The 9,534-nt window shown below is 49.5% G+C and overlaps 1 non-coding gene across 1 annotated transcript; it reads right to left on the bottom strand.

The window, feature by feature from the left end:
* Positions 1–4,625: 4,625 nt before the first annotated feature.
* On the bottom strand, positions 4,626–4,745 carry LOC128564208 (U6atac minor spliceosomal RNA). The gene has a single exon (XR_008374068.1). It is a non-coding gene; the product is annotated as a U6atac minor spliceosomal RNA (small nuclear RNA).
* Between the last annotated feature and the right edge of the window lie 4,789 nt (positions 4,746–9,534).

Below are 9,534 nucleotides of genomic sequence, written 5' to 3'. Positions count from 1 at the left end.
GGCGGCCGGTCCCATATACCGAGGGTGGCGGGTTCAAACCCGACCCCGGCTGAACTGCAACCAAAAAATAGCTGGGCGTTGTGGCGGGTGCCTGTAGTCCCAGCTACTTGGGAGGCTGAGGCAAGAGAATCGCTTAAGTCCAGGAGTTGGAGGTTGCTGTGAGCTGTGTGACTCCATGGCACTCTACCTAGGGCCATAAAGTGAGACTCTGTCTCTACAAAAAAAAAAAAAAAAGAAATGTGGTCCAATGGGTGGCGCCTGTGGCTCAAGGAGTAGGGCACCGGTCCCATATGCCAGAGGTGGCAGGTTCAAACCCAGCCCCGGCCAAAAACCAAAAAAAAAAAAAAAAAAGAAAAAAAAAAAAAGAAATGTGGTCCAAGCACAGAGCCCTGGCACCATTTAACATTAAGAAATTGTGTTGGCGCCGGGCACTGTGGCGGGTGCCTGTAGTCCCAGCTACTTGGGAGGCTGAGGCAGGAGAATCGCCTAAGCCCAGGAGTTGGAGGTTGCTGTGAGCTGTGTGACGCCACGGCATGCTACCGAGGGCAATAAAGTGAAACTCTGTCTCTATTAAAAAAAAAAAAAAAAAACAAACAAAAGAAATTGTGTTGGGGGCAGCGCCTGTGGCTCAGTGAGTAGGGCGCCGGCCCAATATGCCAAGGGTGGCGGGTTCAAACCCAGCCCCGGCCAAACTGCAACAAAAAAATAGCTGGGCGTTGTGGCGGGCGCCTGTAGTCCCAGCTGCTCGGGAGGCTGAGGCAGGAGAATCGCGTAAGCCCAAGAGCTAGAGGTTGCTGTGAGCCGTGTGACGCCACGGCACTCTACCTGAGGGCTGTACAGTGAGACTCTGTCTCTACAAAAAAAAAAAAAAAAAAAAAAAAAAATTTATATATATATATCCCCTTAATATATCTTTTCCATACTATAATTTCCCATTATATAAACATGCTCACCCTATTTTTGGCAGAGGCTGGGGAAGCTTATACCTTTTTCCAAGGAAACCCTTACCCACTTTCTCAGTGAATTCTTAGTTTACACTTACACAGAACAGGGAGTGGTAAAGGGTGGTCTTTGACTATCCCTGGAAATCCCTGAATATCTGTGTTTGGTACTGAAGGAGCTAAGAAAATTTCACCTCAAATATAATTCCTTGGTATAAAGATTATTTTGAATTAAAGGCTATTCATAATCAGGGAACTTTAAACGGAAGACTTTCCTCTATCTTAAAGGGCTGCTAGACTCCTTATCTCCTTATCCTAATAGACCTGCGATAAAGTTATTTGAAACACAATACCTGTTTTTGTTTCCCCTGCATCTACCCATCCCCCCTAGCAGCCACTGACTACACCTATATTTTCCAGTTTCTCTCCCCCCTCCCTTATAAAAGGCATCTTTAAAAGCCACTGACTATCACTGGGACTTTGGGAAATCATTCTTTTTTTTTTTTTTTTGTAGAGACAGAGTCTCACTTTACCGCCCTCGGTAGAGTGCCGTGGCGTTACACGGCTCACAGCAACCTCTAACTCATGGGCTTACGCGATTCTCTTGCCTCAGCCTCCCGAGCAGGTGGGACCACAGGCGCCAGCCACAGCGCCCGGCTATTTTTTGGTTGCAGTTTTGGCCGAGGCCGGGTTTGATGGGGCTGGCGCCCTACTCACTGAGCCACAGGCGCCACCCTGGGAAATCATTCTTGTGATTCCCCCCATGGTATTTGGAAATAAATCTTTCTCTTATTAATCTCCCGTAACTGTGAGTTGATCGTTTCAGTGAACCAACCTAGGGGAAAAGGGCAAGTTTCCCTAAGACCCCCAACAGTACCTTTGCAGACTGCATGGACGTGTAACACTAGCTGTCCTCTGTCTACACTGATACCCTGACATCTTGTCGTGTTACATGCAGTGTGGGGAATGGGCTGTGAGGTAGCAGGGCCCCTCACAGCCTGGGAAATCGTTCAGGTAACTTCTCAGCCACTTCTCCTATATTAACATTGTGTTTTTTTTGTTTGTTTGTTTTTTGGCTAGGGCTGGGTTTGAACCCGCCAACTCCGGCATATGGGGTCAGCGCCCTACTCCTTTGAGCCACACGTGCTGCCTTTAGTTTTTTTTTTAAGATGAACATTCTTTTCACCAGCCAGAAGTCACATAGCCCCTACATACTTTTCTTATTACAGCTTTTCCTCCTTAAAGTTTTGTTGTTTTTTTTTTGTAGAGACAGAGTCTCACTGTACCGTTCCTCCTTAAAGTTAATCCTTACCCCAGTATTAAGATTTACCTTGGGGTGGTGCCTGTGGCTCAAGGAGTAGGGCGCCAGTCCCATATGCTGGAGGTGGCGGGTTCAAACCCAGCCCCGGCCAAAAAATAAAAAAAAAACCACAAAAAAACAAAAAAAAAAAAAAAGATTTACCTTGGTTTTTTTTTTCTTTTTTTTTTTTTTGAGACAGAGCCTCCAGCTGTCACCCTGGGTAGAGTGCTGTGACATCACAGTTCACAGCAACCTCCAACTCCTGGGCTCAAGCGATTCTCCTGCCTCTGCCTCCCAAGTAGCTGGGACTACAAGCACCCACCACAATGCCCAGCTATTTTCTTTTGGTTGCAGCCGTCATTGTTGTTTGGCAGGCCTGGGCTGGATTCGAACCCACCAGTTCAGCTGGTGCCTTAGCTGCTTGAGCCACAGATGCCCGCCTACCTTGTTTTTTTTTTTTTTTTTATAGAGACAGTCTCACTTTACCGCCCTCCCTTGGTAGAGTGCCATGGCGTCACATGGCTCATAGCAACCTCTAACTCTTGGGCTTATGCGATTCTCTTGCCTCAGCCTCCTGAGCAGCTGGGACCACAGGCGCCCGCCACAACGCCCGGCTATTTTTTTGTTGCAGTTTGGCCGGGGCTGGGTTTGAACCCACCACCCTCAGTATATGAGGCCAGCGCCCTACTCACTGAGCCACAGGCGCCGCCTACCTTGTTTTTTTTAATTGAGACAATCTAACTTTGTGGCCCTTGGTAGGGTGCCATGGTATTACAGCTCACAGCAACCTCAGACTCTTGGGCTCAAGTGATTCTCTTGCCTCAGCCTCCCAAGCAGCTGGGACTACACGCACCTGTCACAATGCCTGGCTACTTTTTTTTGTGTGTGTGGTTTTTGGCCAGGGTTGGGTTTGAACCTGCCACCTCTGGCATATGGGGGCAGCGCCTTACTCCTTTGAGCCACAGGTACCACCCCAACCTGGCTACTTTTTAAAATTTTTACTTATTTATTTATTTTTTACTGGGGCCTGTCCCCATTTCCCTTCTTTTTCCCATAGATTTCCCGCCCACTTCAAACTAGTTTGTATTTATTTCAAAGGATGGCTACTTTTTGTTGTTGTTGTTGTTGTAGAGACAGTCTCATTTTGTCACCCTTGGTAGAGTGTCATGGCGTCACACAGCTCCCAGCAACCTCCAATTCCTGGGTTTAGGTGATTCTCTTGCCTCAGCCTCCCGAGTAGCGCCCGCCACAATGCCTGGCCATTTTTTTGTTGTTGCAGTTTTGCCAGGTTTGGGTTTGAACCTGCCATCCTCGGTATATGGGGCCAGTGCCCTACCCACTGAGCCATAGGCACCGCCCCTGGCTACTTTCTTTGAACCCACCAGCCCTGGTGCTTGTGGCTAGGGCCCTAACCACTGAGATACAGGTGCCCAGCCAAGATTTACCTTGTTAAAGATACTTTATAAATTTTTTTTTTTTGAGAGAGAGCCTCAAGCTGTCACCCTGGATAGAGTACTGTGGTATCACAGCTCACAGCAACCTCAAACTCCTAGGCTCAAGGGATCTCTTGCCTCAGCCCCTCAAGTAGCTGGGACTACAGGCACCTGCCACAACACCCAGCTATTTTTTGGTTGTAGCTGTCATTGTTTGGCAGGCCCCGGCTGGATTCGAACCTGCCAGCTTAGGTGTATGTGGCTGGCGCCTTAGCCTCTCAAGCTACAGGCACTAAGCCAAGAGACTTGATAGATAAAGCTGCTTCCACAGTTTGGTGCTAGCTGGCCAGCAGGTCGCCAGCAGCAGCAGCAGCCGCCGCCACCATCAGCTCGTCAGCCCTCCTGATCCCATCCTATGTTTGTCTCTTGTGTGTTTTATGTCTCTTGCATGTCACTCTAATTTCCCACCACTCCACTCATGTTATCACACCCTCCTCATGCTGGGTTCATAAGATTTCAGATGACACATAGTCGTCCCCTCAGAGCTGGACATGCACATTCAGTGTGTCTGTCCACAGACACAGCTCCAATTCAAGGCATTGGATGTTCCTGACAGGGCACAGAGACAATAAGAAAAAATGCACTAGACTCAGCACAAGTGCCCTAACCCTAAACCAGAATGTTTTCCATAGAATTTGTGGACAAGGAGAGGATGAAAAATAAAAAAAAGCAATGTTGAGATAGAAGCAAGTTTTATTTTTCTTTTTTTGAGACAACAGTCATACTCTGTTGTCCTGGGTAGAGTGCTGTGGTGTCATCATAGCTCATAGTAACCTCAAACTCTTGGGCACAAAAGATCCTCTTGCCTCAGCTTCCCTGGTAGCTGGGAGTACAGGCACCCACCACCACAGCCAGCCAGTTTTTCTGTGATTTTTTTTAAATTTCAGATTTAAAAGATGGTTAGATGCCCCTAAGAAGGTGGCAATGCCTTAACCCTATGAGTATTGTCAGACCTGAAGGCCTCTTCCATCTTTGTCAAGGGAACTCCTATCCTCCCCTTTCATAGACTAGTTTTTCTTTTTTTTTTTTTTTAGACAGAGTCTCATATGTTGCCCTCTGTAAGGTGCTGTGGTGTCACAGCTCATAGCAACCTCAAACTCTTGGGCTATTCTCTTGCCTCAGCCTCCCAAGTAGTTGTGACTACAGGTGCCCGCCAGCCACAATGACCGGCTATTTTTTTTTTTTTGTAGTTGTCATTGTTGTTTAACAGGCCCGGGCCAGGTTCGAACCCACCAACCTTGGTGTATGTGGCTGGCATCCTAACCACTCAGCTATGGGTGCTGAGCCTTGTTTTTCTATTTTTAGTAGAAATGGGTTTGCTATTGCTCAGGTTGGTCTCAAACTCCTGAGCTCAAGCAATTCACCTGCTTCAGTCTCCCAGAGTGCTAGAATTACAGGCATGAGTTACTGCACCTGGCCCCCCCCCTTTTTTTTTTTTTTGTAGAGACAGAGTCTCACTTCACTGCCCGCGGTAGAGTGCCATGACGTCACAGGAATCACAGCTACCTCCAGCTCTTGGGCTTCCGCGATTCTCCTGCCTCAGCCTCCCCAGCAGCTGGGACTACAGGACCCCGCCACAACGCCCGGCTATTTTTTTGTTGCAGTTCGGCTGGGGCTGGGTTTGAACCTGCCACCCTCAGCATTTCGACCGGCACCTTACTCACTGAGCCACAGGCGCCACCCCCCCCTTTTTTTTTTTTTGAGACAGGATCTGGTTGTGTCACCTAGACTGGAGTGTAGTGGCACAATTGTAGTTCACTGCAGCCCCAAATTCCTGGGCTCAAGTGATCCTCTTGCTTCAGTCTCCTGGGTAGCTGGGACTATAACAAGTGTGTACTATTGCCCGGTTGCAGTGCAGGCAAGTTTTTTGACAGGAATAGCCACTGAGGGAATTGGAAAATAAAGGAGGCCTTTTCTTTTTTTAACAAAGATGATGGGCAGCACCTGTGGCTCAAAGGGGTGGGGCGCTGACCCCATATGCCGGAGGTGGTGGGTTCAAACCCAGCCCCGGCCAAAAAAAAAAAAAACAACAACAACAAAGATGCTGAAGTGTGTTTGTATGCTCACAGAAATTATTAAATAGAGATGGACTTGGGCAGCGCCTGTGGCTCTAAGGAGTAGGGTGCCGGCCCCATATACTGGAGGTGGCGGGTTCAAATATAGCCCCGGCCAAAAACTGCAAAGAAAAAAAAAAAAAAAAAGAAGAGATGGACAAACTGATGATGCAGGAGATAGGAATGAGTTGAAGTTCACCAGGAGGGACTGCCTTCAAGAGCTTCGGGAAACACTGCCTGCACATTTCTGGAGGGAAGGTGGAAGACAGAGGCTGGATGTGTGTCTGTCGGTTTGGCGGTAAGAGTTTTGGTCTTGTCTGGAAGGTTTACCTAGAGGTGTCTGAGAAATGGAGACTGGGAGATGCTCTCTTGGAGAAAAGTACAAGTTTTTTTTTGAGACATAGTCTCAAGCGGTGACCCTGGGTAGAGTGCTGTGGTGTCAGCTCACAGCAACCTCAAACTCCTGGGCCCAAGCAATTCTCTTGCCTCAGCCTCCCAAGTAGTAGCTGGGACTACAGGTGCCCACCACAATGCCCATCTATTTTTTCGCCTGGACTGGATTCAAACTTGCCAGCTTCGGTGTACATGGCTGCCACCCTAGCTGCCTGAGTTACAGGCGCCACGCCAAGTACAAGATTATTTCCGCATGTGAAGTGTTCATTTTAAGTTTGTCATTAAGGGTTTAAAGTTAAGCTGTTAGTGAAAGTTTAGCACTTGTCCCTGGAACCTGCATCAGAAAAAGAGGGACAAGCAGTTTGAGGAGAAGGAAAGAGAAGTTTATTAATTTGGTAGCAAATAAGGAGGCTGGCAGACTTCTGTCTCAAAAAAAACACCACTATCCTCCTTCTGAACAAAAAGTTTTCAAAGGTTCTTTTTAATCCGGTAATTCCATTTTGGGCTAACACATTCTCCTTGCCTCTGCCCAGATCCATCCCATTGATACAGGGTTCCCCCCCCTTCAAGGCTGGACGGGGGATCCCAGTTTTCTTAGGCAAGTTCATGAAGGGAACACCCTCACCTTTTGCCCTGAGCTGGAGGGACTGCATTTATTCCTTTGTTGATAATACTAATTAACAATGAAAATGTGTTTCTTTTTTTTTTTTTGTAGAGACAGAATCTCACTTTATGGCCCTCGGTAGAGTGCCATGGCATCACACAGCTCACAGCAACCTCCAACTCCTGGGCTCAAGCGATTCTCTTGCCTCAGCCTCCCAAGCAGCTGGGACCACAGGCGCCCACCACAATGCCCGGCAATTTTTTTTGGTTGCAGTTCAGCCGGGGCCAGGCTTGAACCCGCCACCCTCGGTATATGGGGCCGGCGCCTCACCGACTGAGCCACAGGCACCGCCCTGAAAATGTGTTTCTATTTGCCACATGCTGGCCAAGTGTAATTCTCAAGACCTAATATTCCTAGATAAAGAGCCCACGTAAATACACCCTAGTTCTTTCCCCTTCCCAGAAGCTCTGGTATTCCTTTTACTTATTCTGTATTCCTTTCTCTAATAAAATCCTATCTTACTGCTGATGTGTTGTCTGTGGGTTCATTCCTGGAATCCCAGGGACCAAGGACCTACTAAAGAGTGAAATTTTGGTAACACCATCTTGGCTAAGAGATTTTGTGACCTCTGCTCAGACAATTTCCTTGAGCTATTTCCTGGTAGCCTCAGAAAACAAAAGACATTCCCCCTTGCCCATGTGGACCATTGGCCTGACGCAGGAACACAGGTTTTAGTTCTCGAAAACAAAACAAAAACGACAAACACAAAAATAACCCTGGGCACAGTGGTTCTCACCTGTAATCCTAGCTCTTTTTTTTTTTTTTTTTTGAGACAGAGCCTCAAGCTATTGCCCTGGGTAGAGTGCTGTTGCATCATAGCTCGCAGCAACCTCAAACTCCTGGGCTCAAGCGAGTCTCCTGTCTCCGCCTCCCAAGTAGCTGGGACTACTGGCGCCTGCCACAACGCCCGGCTATTTTTTGGTTCCAGCCGTCATTGTTGTTTGGCGGGCCTGGGCTGGATTCGAACCCGCCAGCTCAGGTGTATGTGGCTGGCGCCTTAGCCGCTTGAGCCACAGGCGCCGAGCCAATCCTAGCTCTTTGAGAGATTGAGACGGGAGGATCGCTTGAGTTCAGGAGTTCAAGACCAGCCTGAGCAAGAGCAAGACCTCCTCTCTACTAAAAAACAGAAAAACTAGCCAGGTGTAGTGGTGGGTGCCTGTAGTCCCAGCTACGGGGGCGGCTGAGACAAGAGAATTGCTTGAGCCCAAGAGTCTGGGGTAGCTGTGAGCTGTGATGTCACAGCACTCTACCCAGGGAGACAAAATAAAACTACGTAAAACAAAATAAAAAAGTAGGCTGGGGGCGGCGCCTGTGGCTCAGTGAGTAGGGCGCCGGCCCCATATGCCGAGGGTGGCGGGTTCAGGCCCAGCCCCGGCCAAACTGCAACAAAAAAAAAATAGCCGGGCTTTGTGGCGGGCGCCTGTAGTCCCAGCTGCTCGGGAGGCTGAGGCAAGAGAATCGCGTAAGCCCAAGAGTTAGAGGTTGCTGTGAGCCGTGTGACGCCACGGCACTCTACCCGAGGGCGGTACAGTGAGACTCTGTCTCTACAAAAAAAAAAAAAAAAAAAAGTACGCTGGGCGTCTGTAGTATAGTGGTTACCGCGCCAGCCACATGCACCGACGCTGGCGGGTTCAAGCCCAGCCCGGCCCAGCTAAACAACAATGACAACTGCAACAAAAAATAGCCGGCCGTTGTGGCGGCGCCTGTAGTCCCAGCTACTTGGGAGATTGAGGCAAAAGAATCGTTTAAGCCCAAGAGTTTGAGGTTGCTGTGAGCTGTGACGCCATGACACAGTGAGATTGTCTCAAAATAAATAAATACAAGTTAGATAATGGGGTTTTGAAGAGGCAAAAACCATTTTCGTCCCTCCCCCCTCCAGCCATTCTCCGTTAGAAAGGCTGGTTGGGGGACGTTCCCCGGTAGTCGTGGAGCACCGCAGGGTTCATCGGATTGGGCGTTTTCTCGTGCACACGATGGGCAGGGAGCTTGTGTACCAGGGTGGTGCAGAAGAGTGGGGGTCTCGGGAGCAGGGGCGTGACAGTAGTCGGGTCTCCGGAGCCCCAGGAGTGAGCCGCGGGGTGAAAACTGCCGTGTCAGCCCTTCGCGATTTCCTGAGGGGACGGACCCCGGGCGGCCCAGCGGTGCGCGCTTCTGTGCGGGGGCAGCTCCAGATCAAGCGTCTTTACTTGGCTAAAATGCGGGTCCCATTCTGAGAATGCGTACGGCACTAATAATAAGTAACATCTGCAAGACCAGGTTGGACACGGATTAGAAAATGCTGAAAGGCGCACTAGTCAAGATGCAGCTGAGGAAGTTACCAAGAGAAAAAGACAAAAACAGTAAGAAGTTAAGAGTCCATTACAGGAGAGATTGCGAGACTAGAGACCAACATTACAGGCGATAATGGCCATATCTCCAGGTGGAGAAAAGTAAAATGTCAGATTCAGGAAACCAGACCACACCGAGACCAGCCAGACGCTAAGAACAACGCTCGCAGTGGCAGGGAAGTGGGAGGCGGGTGGTGGCTCCCGGCACGTCGCGCGCATATTCCGCGGGACTGCAGCTCCCGGCAGGCCGCACGCAGGCGCAGGCGCAGCACGGCGACCCCGCAGGGCGGCGCCCTCTGGCGGCGAGCGGGGCAGGCGCAGGGGCGGAGCCGGAGGCGGGGGGTTGCGCTTGGTGACGGGAG

This window comes from Nycticebus coucang, chromosome 13 (genome assembly GCF_027406575.1).
Source record: "Nycticebus coucang isolate mNycCou1 chromosome 13, mNycCou1.pri, whole genome shotgun sequence".
NCBI lineage: Eukaryota > Metazoa > Chordata > Mammalia > Primates > Lorisidae > Nycticebus > Nycticebus coucang.
Note: the sequence above shows the minus strand (reverse complement) of the source record. Positions and strands in the feature narration are given on the sequence as shown.